Genomic DNA, 20875 nt, shown 5'->3' with positions numbered 1-20875 from the left:
TTTATGTATCTGCAGCTATGATGGACAGTCTTCAAAAAAGAAAAATTTAAGTTCTCCAGTATAGTCAATAAAAGCCAAATCAAGTCTGATAGACTTTGGTGTGAACCAGCACCACCGATCCTGGGCCTGATACACCCACCCTCACCCCATCACCACTCTCCCCCACTCTCCCCCGCCCTCCCCCTGCCCTCCCCACACCTTGTTCTGGCTGTGCGTTGCTCAGCCTTTCAATGGCACATGTTCCTTGCACCTTTGCCTGTAGGAGGGCTTTGGTCTTCCCACCAGTGGACCCACATGGTGCACTATCACAAAGTGCTTTACAGAACATTGGAGACTGTCTGTGCCAGCGGAGCAGTCATTCTGCTAGTTCAGAGGCACCAAAGGGTTTTGCCAAAAAAACCAGGTAACTGGCATTTGCACAGAAAGCTGCTTTTCTTTCAAATTCCTGTGTAAACTGGCATCAGACTTAGTGGTTTACACAATTTAAATAGGTCTTTCTCATTTCTTGAAAAATCAACTGAATCAGCAATCACCTAAATCCCATGTGTCCAATCTACCCAAATTAAAAAATATATATATCGTTTTATGTGCTCATAACCAGGCTATTGTTAATATGGTTGCATTTCCCCCTTGAAAAATATTGCTGTTACTATAAATGCATTACAGAGCAACAGATGTGTCTTTTGAAAACTCTGCAAAAAGTGCAAATTAGAATGTCTTCAGACTTACCAACAGAAAGCATGTTTTGCTCTGCGTATTTTAAGCCTGCCTTGGAAGTCAATGTGGAGAATGGCTCTGGAAACGTTAATGCTTTGGTAAGTAATGAACGAGGATGAGAGATAAAAAAAACAGAGGTGGTTAAGAGCTAATAGCAACTATAAAACAACGCCTTTGTGTAAGTAGCAAGATGTTTGGGCAGTGGTACTTTCTGTTCTTGGTCAGACAAGGTGAGGGACTCCATAAATCTCCTTTAATAAAGCCTGCCATCTTTGCTAGGTGGGGTTAGAGCCAGCCTGCTAATGAGGTATAATGACTGGCATTTGCCTCAGATATCCGACTGGTGATCGGTGACCCATAGCCACCCGCCCATCGGTGACCCATAGCCGGTGACCATAGCCATCCGCCCATCGGTCACCCATCAGTGACCCATAGCCAGCCGCCCTTGCTCAGCCTGTCCTCACACCCTGCCAGAAGAGCTGCACCTCTTCTTCCTAATCTTCCAGCTACTGCAAGTGTTAAAAGGCAGAAGAGAGAAGATGAGGAAGCACATGGAAGAGATAAGAGTGGTGGCCTAGAGTGTCTTCCACTTTGGGGTCCGCCCTCTCAGTTCCTTCACGTACTTCCTCTTCCACTCCCTTCTCTTAAAAAGTATGGAAGTAGAAAGAGGAGGAGGTAGCCTTGGAAGAGCTGGTGAAAGGAAGAGTAGAATGAGGGCAATGATATATATCAGGATATATATCTGGCTCTTTAACAATTTTATACAAGAGGGAGAACAATTTTATATCTATTTCACAGATAACAAGCTGCACCTGCTGAAATTCTCTTCCCTACACAGTTGTTAAATGTCCAGGACCCCTTAAGCTGAAAGTTTGCCTACTCCTGAGTACTACTGTAGGCATAAGAGTGCAGTAGAACGGGTGTGTGTATGTCACAACTTGCCATACAGGACAGAACTTAGGCTGGCCCTGGCTAGGGCTGCAAATATATGAATGCAAAATCAATGATTTTTTTTTCCCCCAGAACCAAAATATACTTGATTGGAAAATTGATCAGAAACTGTTGATTGGAAGGAGTGAAACTTTTTGGAATGTTGATTGGAAAGGGTGAAATTCTGCAGACCTGCACCAGCAACATCCCTGGCAGAAGTCTGTGCAGGCAAATTGGGCCTGGGAAGGGGTCTTGGATATGGCATTCATTGGAGCCCCTGATCCTGCCCCCTACCAGGCCGGATCTGCCCACTCAATCCCCATTGCTGCCCTGTTCCACTCTCCACCACCGCCCACATGCCACTGCCCATCAGCTGGGGAGTGGTTTGTGTGGCTCTGCGCAGGGAGGGAGAAGCTAGACTGGCAATCCAGCTTGCCAGCAGGGAGTTGGGGGGGGGGGGGCTGAAGAGCACTTGCCCACAGAAGGAATTACGGGGTGACAGCCAGTGACACAACCGGTTGCCACCCACTCTTGGTTAGGTGGGGGAGTAAACAGATAACATCTGGCCTAGAGAGGGTGGGGCAGGGCCCAGCACTTAAAGGCAGCCCCAGTTGTCTGGTGGGGTGAAGACAGAGGAAGGAGGTGAAGGAGAACTGGAGGAGTCAAAGCCAGCATTGAGACTATGGAAAGGCAAGAAAGGATGGAGCGAGGAAGAAGGGATAAGCAAGCCAGAACCAGCTGGAAGAAGCTTGGCTCCCTTGAAAATGCTGGGAGGGGGTTGCTGGCCCCTGTCCTAGGAGGAGGACCAAGGAAGACTGGTACCTGGGATTCAGGGAGCATGTTGGGCTGGGAAAAAGGGGACAGCATGTGCTGCTGCCACAGAGATATTCCCCCTCCTGTCCCTTCCTGCCCCCAGCCCTGAACTGCCCATGATCCTTCCCCATTCTGCCCTCCCCACTGACCTAATGACAGCAGCATGAGATGGAAGAGGTTCAACTGGGCTACAGTCACCCACATGTGGCCTCTTGCGCTTGTGGCCAAAGCCCACAGACCAACAGAGCAACTTTCACACCATCATTCCCGGACTTATAGTGATGGATTGCAAGGTCAGTCAGCCTAAGCCCTGGGTAAGATTGGGCTGATAGTCACAGAATGGAACTGATCCTTCTTTCACCATAAGCACAAATACGTACGCATGCATGTGTTCTACCACTGTGGCAACAGAAGATTCCAAGAGACGGAGGCTATTCTCAGATGCCTGACGTGATTGTTTGTTTCACAACACCATGCAGTGCTGTCACATCTCCTTTTCTTCATGGCATGTTCAGCTTCCATATCCGTTTCTTTCAGTGAAGAGCCTATTCAATAATATGGTGTTTACTTTGTCAAAAAATGCGTATAAATGGATGAATTAGGGCCAGGTGGGTGGCCATTAAATGCGTAACTCAACTGGATTTCCAAAGTACAGATCAATTATTCATTTATGAAAACGCATTCCAATGAACACTTAGCAGGGGTTACACTTTATGTCTTCTTAATGGCCTGCATGATGAAGAAAGAGCCTTAATTAGAGCTCATCTAGCTGAACATAAGCAACGCCAATTCAGCTTTTCTCTTGAATATGTTTGGATTCTTCATCGCGCCCAATGAGCGCTGTCAAAATTCCACATTTCATACTATGCATATTCATGACAGTGGCTGCTGTTTCCACCCCAAATAATTTCTACAGTGCAACCGGGCGCACTGAAGTTAATGGCCTTGAGACCACACAGCCAGATGGAGAGTTCCAACCATCATGTCAAAGCATACCCTTGCCCTTAATGTGCAAAACTTATCTGCGATTATGTTCCTTCCACTTTTGCTGCATAAACTGCTTCAATAAAAATCACACAGATGCCATAATTTATGGCATTGTGCAAGTGATATAAGCCAAAACATGGCATTACACTAGCACTGCTGTGGGCATCAATTGACTTGACCAGCAATGGCTGCCATCGATAGCTGAACAGTTCAGGCAGGCACAGAACATGCCCTGACCGTTTGCTACTTCCCCCAGCCTGCTTCATGAACGATGAGGTTCAGCTGAATTCATGGCTGGGCTGCTCCATCAATACGTAGACAGAGGTCAGAGATTGAATCGGTGGACATGATTCCACCTCCGTTTTAGGATGTGACCATATAAACAGGTATATGGGCATCATATTTGGTATGCAAAGATGAAAATTATAATCCATTGGAAGACCTGAGAGTGACCCCATAGAGTGACCTCAATTCAATGCATTGTTGGATTTTCCATTCATGTAACACTGTAGTTGCTTGACAACAATTATGAATAAACTGCTAAAGAATCATTTTTTTTATGCTGGAGACTGAAAAAAGCCAACACTTATTGAAAATATTTATCAAAAATATTTAGCAAAAATATAGTAATTTAAATCAAGGCCGTTTTTAAAGAGTTTTTCAGGAAGTTAGGAGTGTTTTTCCTCCGCTCCTCTTCTTGCTGAATTCATCTGCATTTTAACAAAGCAGCTTTGCAAGCAAAAATGGGGGTGACTCCTTGATGAAAAGATCAAGCAAGGAAGTGAAAATGAGGATGCTGACATTTTTCATGCATTAAAATTTACAGTGTTTATACATCCTCTTAAACATTAATATAGATTTTGCCAGCTTCCATGTTTAGATCCAGCAGCACATTCATTAATAGTGGCAAGTGGTGGCATACTGGCAAATATAAAATAAGTGGATGATACGAGCATAAAACATAAAACAGTAACAAAGGAAAGGTAGGCCACGATCTGCCCTTGAAAACTGATTTGTTGCCACATAAAAATTATACGTAAAGAGCTTGGAGCACCATCAGAAAGAACAATATATATGCCAGGAACTAATAGCAATGAATGTGAAGTGTTTCTTGGAGTAAACGTGTCCAGTAAATGCTGCAGTAGGGCAAAAATATAGTAATTTAAATCAAGGCCGTTTTTAAAGAGAAGGTATGCGGCAGCGTGAATCAGTAGTCTCAAATAAGTATCTATTGTGTATACTTCCAGAAAGTTCTGCAAATCCTCAAATACAGAACATGCCAATTACAATACAGTGATGCCTCGCAAGACGAATGCCTCGCGCAACGAAAAACTCGCAAGACGAAAGCGTTTTGTGATTTTTTTGGTGACTCGCAAGACGAATTTTTCTATGGCCGTGCTTCGCAAGACAAATTTTTTTCCTTTTTTTTTTTTTTGGTTTCTTTTAAATCGCACTTCGCAAGATGAAAATTTCGCAAAATGAAACGACTCGCGGAACGAATTAATTTCGTCTTGCGAGACACCACTGTACTGAAAAGTGGCAGGGAGTGAATGTAGTTTAACTCTTTTTTAATGATTAAAGGGTGATGCAAATCTTTTCCAAGAGAGCATGTCTAGATTTGCATGAGAATGGCATTTGTGGATGCTTGATGATAAACCATGTACTCCAAGTTTCTGGGAACCACTTCCGGCGTGTGTGATTTCAGGGCTTCCAAGAGGGGGAAGTATCAGGGGGTCCAAAGTTTGTTTTGGTTGCCTTCCCAAAGGGGGAGGGTAGTGGTGAAACAGAGCAGGGGGAGGGTGGCAACAGCTGGAATAGTCTTTGGGGCCCAGGTCTAGTTCCCAATTCAGAGCTTCCCAATTCAGAGCTCAGATCTACCTGACCGTGCAGCACTGGCAGCAAGATACAGCAATATGGGAAACCAAACACACTCTTAAGTCTCCCTAAAACCTTTTAAATATAGAAAATCGTTACAGAAAATTAGCATATTTAGGCTCATACAAGTGTCCTGTGTGTGTCAAAACTTCCTTCTGCAGTAGCTGTGGTCCCACAGCTGTGTCCCTGAGCTCCTAGACATTCCTCCATAGTAAGCACATCCACAAGCAAAACAGCTACTGCGGCAGGCCAGTTTCCTCCCAAATTTGACACTAAGGAATGTCATGTATGTATTCCTTGGCCTGGTGCATATGGCACCTCCACACACCCCCAGCATCCCGTGCAAGCAGTGAGTCTGAGTGAGACTGGAAAATGCAAGATTCCAGGAAATTTCTGGGCTCCCTCTGTTGACTCTTGGGCCCCCTTTTTGACCCTAGACCCATGTATAAATTACCCCCAGCACCCCCCCCCTCTCAAGGGCCCTATGTGATTTACAGAGAACTGCCTTGTGGATGAATCCTCTTCCAGACAAGATGCAGTGGGATAATCCTACCTTTAACTCCCCTGGCACCTATGCCACAGTGCCAACAGGGCACACACTGCATCCCGAGGGGGAGTTTAGGGTCCTGGCGCCCTGCTTGTGGCAGCGCAATATTTGTTCACTTGCCCTGGGGCAAGTCTCCACTGCCCCAATAGGTCTATTCAGATCTGTGCAGTTGTTTGGTTGGTGCAAGTGTGAGTGGACTTGGGCCAGGTTTAGGGGGGGGATAGGATATTGGTGTATCTGCGGCCACCATTGCTGCCTGATACTGACCACTTTCTGACCTTGACACACACCCCTCCCCACCCTAGTCTCTACAATGTTCCTCCCCTTTCTTTCTCCATTTCACCCACCCCCTGCCTACCACCCCCTTGCACCGACTTATTGGCACTGGGGCTTCTCTGGTGGCAGCTGGTGCATGGCCACTAGCCACTCATTGCTGTAAAGCACACTGTGTTGCCAGAACACACGTTTCAGCAATGCATAAGCCCAACAGGATTGGGCCCTGAGAGGATTGAAAGACCAAATGAGCATTGCAATATATACACCAGTTCTTGCAACTTTCTCAGTTGATTTAAGGATTTTGGGGGGAATTGGGAACTGCAATTTCACAGGTACATTCACACACACACACAAAGTTCACACACACACACACACCACACACCATTCACATTGCATTCACACACACACATACACACACACACACACACACACAAAGTTCAGAAGTTACTTGGAAAGTAGAACACCTCCTTAGGCTGCAATCCTAACCACACTTTCCTGAGAGTAAGTCCCATTGAACAAAATAGGACTTACTTCTGAGTAGACCTGGTTAGGATTGTGCCCTTACTCAGCCCCAAGTATGTTTCTGTGTATTCTGCAGCATTATAACACCAAAGCACTAAGCAAAACTTGGCCACAAATATTCCCAGTTCTGCTGCACCCAAGAGATGTTGGATCCTGTAACTGTATAAATTACTTCACCCCACAAATGTGCCTGTCCTTAATTTTGTATCCGCGACAGCACAAGAGACAGACCCGTGAGAAACAGCTTCATTTTCCTAGACTAGATCTGACACCAGAGAACGATTCTGGCTCACCTGGGCCTGCCTCTGGATCCGTGACAGTGATTAAAAATGCAGAGACATATTTGCTATGCCAAATCCAGAGGGGCATTAAGAAAACTCTCCCACAATAGTACTGATTGTAAGTGATGTTCTGTACAGGTGTGAAAGTTGACTCTAATGGCTTCTCAGCTGAATTTCATTAATATTGCAGGGAAACCATTTGTGACATTTAGCGTAGCATGTATAATGCAGGATTTCTGAGGGTGCCCATCTCTCTTAGGTTCTGGCACTTGTTAATGTACTCTCACAATGGGATGGGAGGGAGGGAAGCAGCTGAAATAATAATGGCTAATTTCCATAACGAATGCTGCCTCCAAGATAATTAAAAGCAAAAACATTTAAAAATTAGCCTACCTAAATTAATTACTGCGACTCCAACAATTCATAAGGATGAAACAGTCAATAAAAGCTGGATCTTCCTTTACCTCATTAAAGCAGCCTTGATGGAGGGTTGGGGAGAAAAGCAGAACTACAAAATGAATTAGGAATGAATCATGGCAGTGAACAGCTATTGTCAACCATGGAGTTGTACAGAAGGGAACCATATTAAATTATGGGGGGGGGGGAGCCAATTGAATTCTACTGCTGCAAATGAATGGTCAGCAAATCTAGGACCTAAATTAAAACCAGTTCATGGATAGCTACCACCTGCTGACTCCACCTTTCGAATGGATCCTCTTGCAGATGAGTGCGAGGAACAAATGGAAACAGTCTGGATTCTAAAACATTTTCTCCGACTCTCAAAAATATTTTCATTGGATGGAGAGCTGGTACTTAACATTTTCGGAGCCCAGTTCTATCCCCCTGCCATGCTATTCCATGAGCACAGGCAGGCTACAGTGGGGAAGGGGCCCTGAAGACCAAGTGAGAAGTAAGTAAACAAAATTTTTACTTACTCTGCATAAGCTTTCAGGTCACCTATCCGCCTCCTTGAACATGCGCCACCCATTTGGTGATGTTTGTCTGAAGAGGAAAAAGGGGCAGGAAGGTCTTATAAAGAGATGATCAGGCATGCTTTACTGCTGCCAGATCCACCCCCTCCATCCTTCCCCCTTCCCACTCAAAAACTGCCCCCTGTGCTGGGTTATCTGCACCAGAGCAGGATACTAGCTACAGCAGTGGACCTCCAATGTCGCTGCCCCTTTGCAGCAGTGGCTCAAAAATGGCCAGTGGTGGCGTGCTCTATCTCAATGTCCCGCTGCCTTAAACCATTTTTGCCCAGCCCACAGGTGTGCATAGTTGTTTCCTGTTGGTATATGCAACATTGGGTAGAAAAGGCTTGATTCAGATGTTAGGATTGTGCCCTAAGTTTCTCCATGATCAAAGTTTGCTATAACTGGATTCTTGTTACCCTTGAAGTCAACCCAAGTCCAAGCAGCAATTCAAACAGATTCTTCATAGTTCAAAGAGTTTTCTGAAGTGCAGGCATTAGATCAGTAAAAGTCTTAAAAATCGTGAGGTCCATTGTGATGATGGTAATACTTTTCAGGGTCTCATGGACACATGAAGCTGTTTTTTTATAAACTCAGACCATGGGCCCATCTAGCTCAGTATTGTTGACACATGGTTTTCAGTGACCCTCTAGCGCAGGGGTGCTCAAACTTTCAACTTTAGGGATCCTGCACCTTTAAAATTGTGTAGGAGAGATAATTTCAGCAGGTCCAGCTTGTGATCTGTGGGATGACAAGTTGCACTTGCTGAAATTCTCTCTTCTATACACTTGTTAAAGGTCTAGCATCCCTAAAGTTGAAAGTTTGAGCACCCCTGCTCTAGCGTTTCAGGGACTGAACCTGAGACCTGTACTGTGTGAAGGAATCTACCACTAAGCAACCACTGAGCTTTCCCCCTTCTTTTGCTCTCAAACAGTATTCAAGGTCAAGTCTGCCTTGAATGAGAACATTATGCTCCTAGTAATTTTGTGGTAGGAGACTGGCCAGGCCACAATTAAAATCCAAGTGGCAAGATGAGGGAAAATGACAACAAGGGTGATACATCATGGTGTTATAAATTAAAACACCAGACTAATTAAAATCAACATCTTCGAATGGGATTTTTTTTTTAAGTTAAAAGAATGGGCGGAAGAGCAAGCCACAAATTACACTATAGATGCTCTGTTTCTATAACAGCGCATGATCCCCACTGCAATATATAACAAAGAGCCCATTAGGTGATCTTCATTACCTTTTCCTCACCTTCTATCATGCTATGGAACTTTTACAGAGTGAATTGAATTAATCCATCTGAATGAGATCACAGTTATTCCTGCAGCATCTCCATTCCCATTAAAACTACTGAAGCTGCACTCGGTTTAACAAAGGTCAATGGAGAAACTCTCACGGACTCCAAAGTGTTTTGGATCCAACAGAGGTCCGTATAGCTCGTTTGGTTAAATTCATTTCGGGACCAGGCATTTGTGAACACTGTGACTGGTATTGACTGCAAGCTCCTGAAAATCCAGGCTATAGTGACTTCAATAAAGTTGCAAAATGGAGGAGAATGAATGCCATCATCTTGCACTTAAACAAAAAATGATAGGCTCCTCTCTGCCTATAATGTTTTCTTCCTTTGACGTCATCTGTTTCAAAAAGAAAACTGATAGCAGTTTCCTTTCTTCTGCATTGATACTATTTTTAATTTGAAATACACACACACACACACACACACACACAGAGAGAGAGAGAGAGAGAGAGAGAGAGGCTGAAAACAGACTAGTATAAACTGCTTCAGACCTTCTGCAAACAAGCTGCAAAGGCTAGCTATACGAGCTATAATCTGGTGCACTTTAACTTTTAAATCCCTTAAAAAAAATTCAGCTCTTCTTTGCAGAAAATTTTCCTGCCCCTTAAGGTGCCCAAGGAGAAATATTTTGTTCTTCTAAAATTAATTAACAGTGATTACCTTATCCTTACAACTTCTAAGGAAGTTGAATATCGGTTTCTGGCTTTGATGACAAAATAGCGGGATTTGCGAGGCATGGCCAAGAAATACGAGCAATATGACTGAACTCAGCTAATTTTTCTGGCTTTTTTTCCCCCTACAATTGGTGGTAGGAAATACTCCACTCCTTTTTATTTGGCCCTTCTACTTTCTTTACAGTTTGCCAGGCAGCCGACATAAAGGCCCTTATCCTGTAAGCCCAGAGGATGGCTTATGTGGATGCCTCAATCCCCCAAGTCACTTATTGGGACATAACCTCCACCAAAATTTTGCCCCTTCTGGGGCAAAACCAGAAGAGCCTAAAGCCTCTAGCAGGCCTTCTAAGCCCCAGGGAGGCCTTACGTGGCATTCCCAAACTTTGGAAGGCCTTAGAAAGGCCCTTCTAGTTTTCCCTAAAACTGAAAGTGCCTTTCTAAAGCCTTTTGTAGGACTTCTGAGAACTTCTGAGGCTCGGGAAGTCTGTACAAGGCCTCCCCGGGGCTTAGAAGACCTCTGAAAGGCACCCCCTGACACCCCCCAGCATTGGGGCAATTGACCCCCTGATCCTCCTAACTACGCCACAGCTGGAAAAAAGCCCTCCCACCTGCCCTGACCCTCCTACCGCTATTTTGATGCTTGCAATGCCCCCCAAACCCAGAAGTAAGCATGATGTGTGTTGCGTCATTGCCAGTTCCTTCCAGGTTCTGAGGGCATCGCAATCTACGTTTGCGAAGCCCTGCCTTAAGCCTCTGACTTGGTGTGTGGTGTCTGGCTGTCCCCCTTTCCCCAGATCTCTGCCTGTTACTCTCTTCCCATCTGTAACTATCTGGTTTATTTACACAAACGTTTCGGATGTTAGCCAGACCATTCAGATAACCGACACTGTGCTTCAGTAATGTAAGTATATTACAATCTCATTCTTCTAGTGCATTAGCTATTCCAAAGACCGAAACCCATGTTCCTCTTGTATGGATTGCACTGATTAGGCTTTCACAGCAGTTCATGTGTTCTGCAGTTACTATAGCTGTTCTTTTTTAAAAAAATAAAATCGATGGGTCAACGTGAAAGAGTCTATATCGAGTTTGATTTATTTTCAAGGGGAAATTCAAACCTGAGCATGTGCTGGCAAAATAAATCAACTAAAGATTTCTTTGTTCTTGTTTGAAAGCAAGAATAAACCTTTAGAAAAGCAACATTTTTTTTTTTCAGGTGAATTACACTGGCAGAAATAGATTTTGCATTAAATTGTGCCTACATATACTCTGCAATGTCTCAAGTCGTGATCACAGCAAAAGCTATTCCACTGGCCATTAACCTGCACCAATTTATTTTGCAGGATCTATTTCTGAATATAGGAGAATTTTTTCCTGCTAACAAAAGAACAAACACTCCGACAATGTCCTATAATAAATGTCTCTCTCACAAAGACAACAGTGTCACTCGCAGCTCCTTTTGCAAATCTCTGTAGCACACAATGAATTATGGTAATCCTTCATTATCATTTATTACAGTCAACAGGAAAGCAAAACCTTCTGAGTCCACACTGGCATTACCTCCTACGCTTGTGGTTCAGGAGCGTGTATTCTTTGAGTCTATAGAATAGTAACTTCCAGCCTATTGTGTCATAAGAGAGCTGCTTGATGGGCCATGAGCAATAATAAGGCAACATTTTTCAACACTCCTCTTAGATCAAAACATGTAGCCACAGAGGTCTTGGCATGATTCACTAGTCTGGCCTTGCCTTTGTCGCGTCACCCTCTACCAGGAGATCATTCCATCTGTCCCATCGCAAAAACTCAGCAATCTTGCCTGCCCTTAGAATCTAGCTTCATGTGACTTTAAGGATGTTTCTTTAACATTAAATAGCAACAGGAGTGGGCACCCATAGATTGGGAACACAGGGGACAGGGGGTTTTAACCTTCCCCCTGCTAGAAGTTCCAATACAAGTTCTGTCCACACTTTCCCACCGGGTAGATGGGACTCGTCAGCCTGGGAAGGCAGCTCATCTGATAGAAGGAAAACTCTGATCCCAAACCTCCACTGCCTTGTGGCTACATCCAGTTATGGAAAAGGCTTCAGGAGTCAACCTCGAGGCAAAATCCAGAGCCGGAGTCCCTGAGGCAGTTCATGGCTGAACACAGTCACATTCTGGCAACTCCTGCGACGTCACTGGAACCAACCGTATTGGCCTCTGCCTTTCCATTGGACCATTTCAGCGACGTGGAGAAGGGGGATTTGCTGCATGGGTAACAGTCTATCCTCCATATCTACCTTACCCAGAATTTGCGCACTGGAAAGGACACTCTGTTCCAGAACCACCATTCAGAGCGCGATACCAGAGTCTTCCGAGACTGAAGGATGCCAACATTGCCACACTCCCTGCATTATTACTTGCAAAGGGGAAAATGCTGACGCTAATGGGCTTTCTTCCCATAGCAATCAAGGCATCACCCTCATCATGAAATGATAAGGAATGTCAGTCAAGTCTAAGTGTCGTAGCCAGGACCCAGCTCAGGTTCTTAGCAATTGTGTTAACATTTGCTGCAGCTACTTGGAAGTTAAGCAGGGTCAGGCCTGGTTAGTACTTGGATGGGAGACCACTAGGGAATACCGGGTGCTGTAGGCTTATACCATAGTCTTTCGAGACTGAAGGTTGCCAACCATAGTGCCAGGCTTCATGGTAGCTAGGACCGATGAGGGTGGTGATGCAGGGGGTACATCGTCCCAGTGTTAAAAAGAGGGCTCAGGAGCCAAAGGAGGGGGTCCAGAAATGTATTGGGATCTCAGAAAATATTTACATATATTGTGTGAAGACTGGCATTCACATTCTGTTCAATCCTACATAGTTTTATATATTGTGATTTGTAGAAATTATGATCCAACTGACTGTATGAAATGAGGATCCAACAGAGAAGGGAAGGGGGCCCCCAAAACTTTGTACCCCCTGATAAAATTCCTCTCGGAGGCCCTGGAGGTGGCCATTGAGTCACCACCTTGCATCTGGGGGAAAACATGATGTTTTTATCCACTATTTGGAAATGCAAAATTCATGGACTAGCCACCCATTTGTCTTTGAGCAGTAACCAGTGAACTATCTCTGGAGTCCTCGGGCAGGGCCTAGGAGAGGGGATTAAAGGGGGTAATTTGTACCCAGGCCCAGGGTCAGAAAGGAGCCAAAGTAGGGGGCTCAGAATGTTCCTGGGCTCTGACATTTTCCTTTCTCACCTGAACTTGCTGATGGGCTCTGCATTAAGAAGGCTCGTAGACCTGGGCTTCAAAGACTATTGTGGCTGTCAGCACCTTCCCCCGTTCTATTTTGCCCCCCATTCTGCTGCCCCCATTGCGCCCCTCACCCTTTGGGAAGGGGCCCAAAAGAAACTTTGTACCCCCTGATAAAATTTGCAACTGTTACCCTGCAGATGCCCGATCTCGTCTGATCTCGGAAGCTAAGCAGGGTCAGGCCTGGTTAGTACTTGGATGGGAGACCGCCTGGGAATACCGGGTGCTGTAGGCTTATACCATAGTCTTTCGAGACTGAAGGTTGCCAACCAACCTGATAAAATTCCTCTCACAGGCCCTGTCCTCGGGAACTCTTGGAAGCGAAGCGATAATGAACTCACTCTGGTGCCTTAAAAACTCTTTCCTTCATCTCGCTCCAAAGACATAAAATCCCTCTTCAGTCTTTTTCAGGTTTTTTTGCTAAAGGATTTAAAGCATTATGCCAGCAAATCAATAGTTTCTTCAGAGCCTGGCAATAATGCATCCTTCCTTTTACGAAACATGCAATCAAATTGGAACTCGCAACCAGAAGGCTCATCTAACCATCTGAGAGATTTCTTTCGGGTGGAAAGCTCAGCCTTGGAAATGGTCAGCGTAGCCATTGCAAGCAGCAGCTTTTTAAATCAAAGCCATATAGCAGGGCAATGTGAGACAGTTAGAAGCACTTGCTTTTTTTATCTTCTTCTTCAAAGCTTCTGACCTTATGATAAGAAAAAAACAGGTTAAGAGAATTGAGATTGTGCTTTGTTAAAGTTTAAACCTAACTATTGTCAGTGCAATGAATAAATGTGTGTTTCATTTTACCGGTGAAAAGCCCTGTCAGGGTCAACTATTAGCCTAGCCTTTTGCTGAGAGCATCTTCTAGAACTGCATTTCATATGGTTACTTTTCTGGTAAAAGTTAGCTATTTAAAATGTTCCCCCAAGTGTGTTCTTTGTTCAAGAAGCTGCAGTAGCTTGCATCTAAAAATCATATTTGTTTCTCCAAGATGAATTGTTAAGGGATATTGATGTGATTTTAAGGGTGCATCCACACACCAAACACTTTTGTAAGGATCCATGCACTCCAGGTAAATGGGGGGCAGTATCCTGCAGGGGGCACCATCACAGATCTTTGCCCCGGGGTGTGGGGCTGGGGAGGTCCGCCACTGGAGCGCTGAGAGGTTTACTAAGCATCCCCTGAGCCAACGTCAGCAAGGAGCATCGTCCTTTTTTGGCCGTCTTTCTTGGCCAGTGTTTACCCTCACAATCAGTATGCAGCACTTCTCCCAACAAGAGGCTGATGTGGTTTCATTTAATCATTGCAGCAGAAACCCACGATGGGAGCTGTATGTGAAGCTGTCTCCAGCACCTCCAGAGTCTCCCTGTAAAATGGGTCAGATCCCCTGGAATGAAACCAAACATCTCTAATCCTTAGGTTCAGTGCAGTCCATTAAGATAAACCTCATTACGACTAATCCCTTTACTAATTACCAAAGTTCCTTAAAGCTTTCTGATTGCATTACCGATAGGAGGACATATTAATTATACTCACATGACTCAAGCTGGCCACATGTGCTCTGCGAAGTTTGTATTTGGGACAAAAAGCCAGACAAGATATGGCACAATCTAATATGTGGAGAAAGTCAAGTAATTTGAATCATTTTGCATTAATTTTGCTGGGGCCTGAATTTATTTTCACTATGAATTAAAAGAAATAGTGTTCTTATGCCCTCTTTCTCAAGCTGGCCTGCCACTTTTCTCTCCTTGGCCATACACTGACGAAAATGCTGGTCTATTTCCAAGGAGATCCATAGGTGACAAGGCAGCCTACCAGGTGTAAGTAAAATATTTCCCTTTTGCTCCCTTCTACAACCTGTTGATCAATCTGTGCCTGTCAACCACTTAAATATCTGTGCAGCTGATATTACAAGTAAACTTTGCTTCTTCTTGTTGTTGGTTTTTTCTCTATATCCCTTAATAAAATATATACTATTTTGGAAAACTCTGTCTCATGGCTACTAGTCACTTAATCAGAGGCACTTGGAGGTTGTTTCCTTTTCTACCCAGTCAATGATGAGAGAGAGAGAGAGAGAGAGAGAGAGAGAGAGAGAGAGAGAGAGAGAGAGAGAGTACACCTACGATCAATTGTGAACCATCAAAGTTGAGTTGCAAATTTCATCGTTGATCAATGCCAAGCTGCTTTCTAGTCTTGCTGAGATGCACCTCATATATTTCTCATTTTGTTTGCATTTATTATCCAGCCATCCCAACTTTATCATGCCATAAATGTGAGGATGCCTCTTCAGGAGGGGAAAAAAAAAACAAAACAAAAAAACTTCTGTCCTCCAAAAATAAAATTGATTTGTATTCATTTGTCTATATAATTCATGATGGTGATTGGGGGAGTTGTTCTTTATTTGTTTTTGTGTTGTTTTTTTCTTCCACAGTGTGAGAACAAATGGCTCATTAATTTTAAAGACATCAGTCTAGAAGTGCTATCCATGTCAGATAGAATAATGACTGACATTATATGAAACACAAAGGATTGAATACACAAATATAATCACCCTGCATTCATCCATATTTGTATTGTGAGAACTTTTGAAAAGAAACAACCGATGGGAGGCGTCAAAGTTAGTAGGGAGAAAGACGAAGCAAGTGTGATGGGTGCTGATATCTACATTTCAGACACAGCATGTTGGAGTGGATGTTTTGGAAAAGATAATACACAGAACGTCCAGCTTATTGGTGCTTAATAAATTGCCCATCGTCATGACAGGTGGGTCCATGTGCCTCTGCATGTTTGAAACACATGGATATTGGAGCATGCTGGGGCAGAACCATAGCTAGTAGGACAGAACCTACTTTGCATTCAGAAGGTTCCAGTTCTCCAGATAGATCTCTAGCATCTCCAGATAGAGCTTGGAAAGCGAACCTCAGTTGCAAATGTGCCGTAATGCACATTTGCGGGGCTTACTGCCGGGCTCCTGCCGGACCTAGCCCAGCGCTAGCTGGAGCTGGGATGGTGCATAGCAGGAGGTTGGGTTCCACAGCTCGGCGGTCTCCTGGACCACCGGGCTGTGGAACGAGAGCTGGGGGTGTGGCCAAGGGCGTGGGGGAGGTGTTCCAGGGTGGGGGAGGTGTGGCAGGGGCGGGTGGGGTCGTGTTGGGGGGAGGGGGAGAGGCGGATCCACAGAGCTGAACTCCGCAGGATCCAAGGTGCTTGGGCTGGGCTGCTCGCCCTACATCAGCACCTTTACTTTAGCACCAACCTTTTGGTCGGCGCTAAAGTGAGTAGCCCCATTGCGGGGCTGCTTCCCTTACTCAGGGGAAGGGAACAAACATCCCCTTCTCCCAAGGAGCCTCCTGCAGTAGTGCAGGAGGTGAAGGATCCGGCGGCAGCCCTCCACGGAGCCGCCGGACCTGAGAGCTCCGGGCAGCTCAGGATTGGGCTGTTAGCAAAATTATATCAGTTTCCTGCATAAAAGTGGCATTAAAAACCTACCAAGACAGATGTTTTCAGAAAACTGCATCTTTATAGTCCCAAGTTGAAGATACTCTTGCACAGCCCAGCACTTTGTCATGTCTTGTTACTTAATATGGAGTAAGCATCAAAACAGTGTAGTGTGTGACCAAAGTGGCCTGACAGTTCAGACCCCAGCACTCCACCAAAATTTTTAAAAAAAATAAATAAATCTCCAAGAAAACGTGTGTTCAGTAGGTTTCATGTGTTAAAAATTGGACACTTGTGTTTAAAAAAGTGGCCCAAGTTAAACCCAAGTGCAGACGGGTGTCTTCGATGGGGGGTGCAAAAGTAAATAGAATGCAGAGGAGTCCTGCAGGAAAGTAATGTCAAATGCAGAGGAGTGGCAGCGAGATGCAAGCGTCTGGTGGGCCACTGTGAGACACAGGAAGCTGGACTAGATTAGCCTGATCCAGCAGGGCTCTTCTTATGTTCTTATGGTATGTATTATTAACAGTATTTATATACCACTTTAAAAAAAAAAAGTTCACAAACTGGTTTACAGAAAAAAAAAATCAAACTAAGGGTGTAATCCCAACCCCCTGTTTGGCCAGCGCAAGTCCCTTGCGCCGGCCAAAGCGGGTTGCAAAAATGGGAAGAAATGAGTTTGTGCTAGTTGAGCTCAGCTGGCATGGAGGTCTGGGGAAGGGTGGGGAGGAGACGGGAGGGAGGTGTTTCAGGACTGGGGAGGGCAGATGCCAGGCATTTCAGTGGACAGGCTGGATCCTAGCCCTGTTCCTGGTTGACCCAGAGCAGGCCCAGGCTGCTTGGATTTCTGCCACCTCTTTAGGTGGTGCAGATTTGAGTACACCCATTGCGGTTGTTGCGGCTCTGCCCGGGGTAAGGGGAAAAGTTTCCCCCTGCCTTGGGCCGAGCCTCAGACAGGCCCAAACTTGCGCTGGATATAGTGCAGGCCTTCCAGCCTGGCTGTTCCAGTGCAAGTTAAGACTGTGCTGTAAAAGTCTCCCCGATGCAGAAGAACACTAGCAAACCACCACTAGACAAGACACTGTTTTGGGGTGAAAAGGGCTTGTGAAAAAAGATTGTGAAAATTACAGATTATAGAAAAGGTTATAGAAAATCAACTACTACAAAATCAATATAAATCATTTGAAGTGGAGACAATACATGACTGTTGGCTGTGCCAATGGCAATATGTTCAGAAAGAGGCGTACACACCACACAGGATCGACCCCATTTAATCTGCTTTTAAAAATATGTGATAGAGATTCTCCAGCCACCGACAGCGCAATCCTATTTACATCTACTAAGATGTCAGTCCTGTGGTGTTCAGTGGGGCTTACTCTCAGGGAAGTGTGAATAGAATTGCAGCCCTGTAAAACTATTCCAGTGCTCTATTACTCTTCCCAGCACAGCATGCTGCTGGTCTGCAGTGCAACTCCTAATTAAGCACACTTCAACCCATTGTAATTATTTGGTAGACTAACTGTCTGGCTATGCAAATGAATTTATGACAGTGGAAGACAAGCTGCCGAAGGAGCATATAGCACTCCATTTTGCAAGTGCTGCTTCAGCAGGTGGAAATGACACTACTCCTCTGACAGACCTCTGATGGACCTCCAACTAGCCCTAGTAAGGTAGTGGTAGGGGCCAGGAGGGGCATGACAGAGGTGGAAGGAAGTGTGTTCTGGAACATGTAACCTGCACCAGTACTCTATCTCCTTCCTCCCCTCCTGACACGCCACTGTTCTCTTCTCAGACATGCACCAGATCGAGAGCTGGCAGAGGTCCAAGGAAACCCATTGGTGACCAGGAGGTTTACCCAGCCTCGCAATATGTCCCTCTTCCCACAGGATGCAATGCAAGCCTTTTTGGCACATCTCCATCAGCGGGGAGAGGGGAAGCATAGGACTGAGCTCTAAGTGAGTATGGGCAAACATTCGTATAAACTCAATGAACACATGCTCAGGGGTAAAGAAAATTAGGGCCTGCATCTGAAAATGCATACACAGTGGCATAGCTAGAGGGGGTGCAATGCTCTAAGTTTTGCAGGAAACATCACCACGGAGTGCAAGTGGCCCCTCCCCCTCCCGTTCGGAGCCATTCCAGGCGAGGAGAGCAAAACGGAGGCATACTGAGGATGTGAAAGACAAAAAAACTTAAGTCACAAGCACAGTGTGTTAGAGTCACACTCTTAATGTGCTCTGCTGTGTCTGTTGCTTAAACATATTAGTGTGATGGTTCCTGAAGATATAGAAATTAATTTCCTAAATGATGCTATTGCCTCTGCCAGAGCCAGTGAGGATAATTACTCTTTGGAGCATTTAATTTTTGTGAGATGCTCATGTTTCTTTTGTGGAATATGATGAATACTTATACTTCAGTTACTGTAGTTGAGTACCTGACACATGACCTCTGATATGGAAAATCTCTGCCAGGTCATTACTCCCATTAAAACACCTTAAACACCAACTGTCTGCCCCAAAAGAAAAACTAGTGGATGGAAAGTACTTAGAGTTATGTGTTCTCCCAGCAAATAACAGCAACAGGGAACTATAAAAACAAAACCAAAAAAAGCGATCACCTTTAACAAGGTACTCGAGTATAAGCGATTATTTATTTGCTGCTATCTCGGATCTTCACTGTAAAGTATCCCAAGTACCACGAGATCCAATAAACATAGAGAACAGCAACACAGAGTTGTCCGAGACACATAAAACACCTTAAGGTGATATATTTCATTGACTTAGCGGGTGTTCATTGGCTTGGCTAGTGACAACAAACCCTCCTATGTCTAAAGGCAAACACCACACCATTTGATTAAAAAAAAAATAATAAAATGCACAAAGCTCAATCTGTGGCTATTTTCAGGCAGATGACACCGAGATCTTGCATTCAGTATGCTGAACATTATTGAGCATGTGCATAAATACAAGAGCATAAAGGGGAAAAGTCGGGGTAGAATCATTCTAATAGTGATTAATAACAAATTCAAGGCAATATTAGCAGCATGGAAATGGACAATCGGATCTATAGCAATGTGTTTGTATTAGTAAAAGGGCAGCAAGTTGAACAATTGTAGCATGCAGATACAGGATTTTGCACTGGGTGCCACATTTAGAATCTTGAAAAATCCTGGCCTTCTGTGATGAATGCCCTGTGGGTTTTTTCCCTAGATTTTGGCTATTTTTCCTTATTTTTGGACACTTCTAATCCCCCAGAAGCATCTGTCTCAGACACACAGCAGTCTAAAAGCTCACCCGCTTGCCCACCTGCAAGAAGAACTTATGTCTGTACTTGGCATCCAGTGATGAAGAGAGGCAAGCCCCTCAACCCTTGCCCACTTCACTGACCTCTTGATTTTAGAAATCGGCTATGTCAGAATGCCAGATGCAAGGGAGGGCACCAGAATGAGGTCTCTTGTTATCTGTTGTGCTCCCTGGGGCATTTGGCGGGCCACTGTGAGATACAGGAAGCTGAACTAGATGGGCCTATGGCCTGATCCAGTGGGGCTGTTCTTATGACCTCTCTCCCTAAGTGTTCAGCAACACCACCTCTGCTTCCTTGATTGGTCGTGGAGGAAATGCCGAACTTCAAACATTCCCTCCACTGGCCACTAGAGGACGCAGCAATGGCAGCACTGGATGCTGGTGGACAGAGGTCATCATCACCCTCAATTGTCCCTCAATTCCCTTGCCTCTCTCCTTTGGCATCCCTTGGCTGCCACCATCATTTCCACTCATTGCTGAATGCTAAGCTTCCAGAAGTCCCTGCACCAGTCATTAGTGAAGAAGGAGGTAGTGGAAGCTCTGGACAGAGGAAAAGGAGGAAGGGAAGTCAGGTCTCCCCAACCTCTTATGTGCTATTGCATAATGGAGTTCGTTTTGACCCCATGGAGGTGGCAGGCTGGAGGAAGTGACAGACAGGCATAGACTGCCCCTGTCAACCTGCCACTTTTCCCAACTTGCCATCCAATGCAAAGTTTTCAATTCACATGATGGATAGGCCCTGAGGGGGTATGTACTGGATTGTACATGTTCAGGACTGCATGCTGTTCCAATTCCTACCTTACATAAGAACATAAGAACAGCCCCACTGGATCAGGTCAAAGGCCCATCTAGTCCAGCTTCCTGTATCTCACAGCGGCCCACCAAATGCCCCAGGGAGCACACCAGATAACAAGAGACCTCATCCTGATGCCTTCCTTAGCTTCTGGCATTCTGACAT

At 45.0% G+C, this 20875-nt stretch overlaps 1 pseudogene; it reads left to right on the top strand.

Moving 5' to 3' along the window:
• Positions 1-13301: 13301 nt before the first annotated feature.
• On the top strand, positions 13302-13418 carry LOC136657778 (5S ribosomal RNA; annotated as a pseudogene).
• Positions 13419-20875: the final 7457 nt, after the last annotated feature.

The sequence above is a fragment of the Tiliqua scincoides genome, chromosome 7 (genome assembly GCF_035046505.1).
Source record: "Tiliqua scincoides isolate rTilSci1 chromosome 7, rTilSci1.hap2, whole genome shotgun sequence".
Classification (NCBI taxonomy): domain Eukaryota; kingdom Metazoa; phylum Chordata; class Lepidosauria; order Squamata; family Scincidae; genus Tiliqua; species Tiliqua scincoides.
The sequence above is the reverse complement of the archived record's forward strand: the minus strand, read 5'-3'. Positions and strand labels throughout refer to the sequence as shown.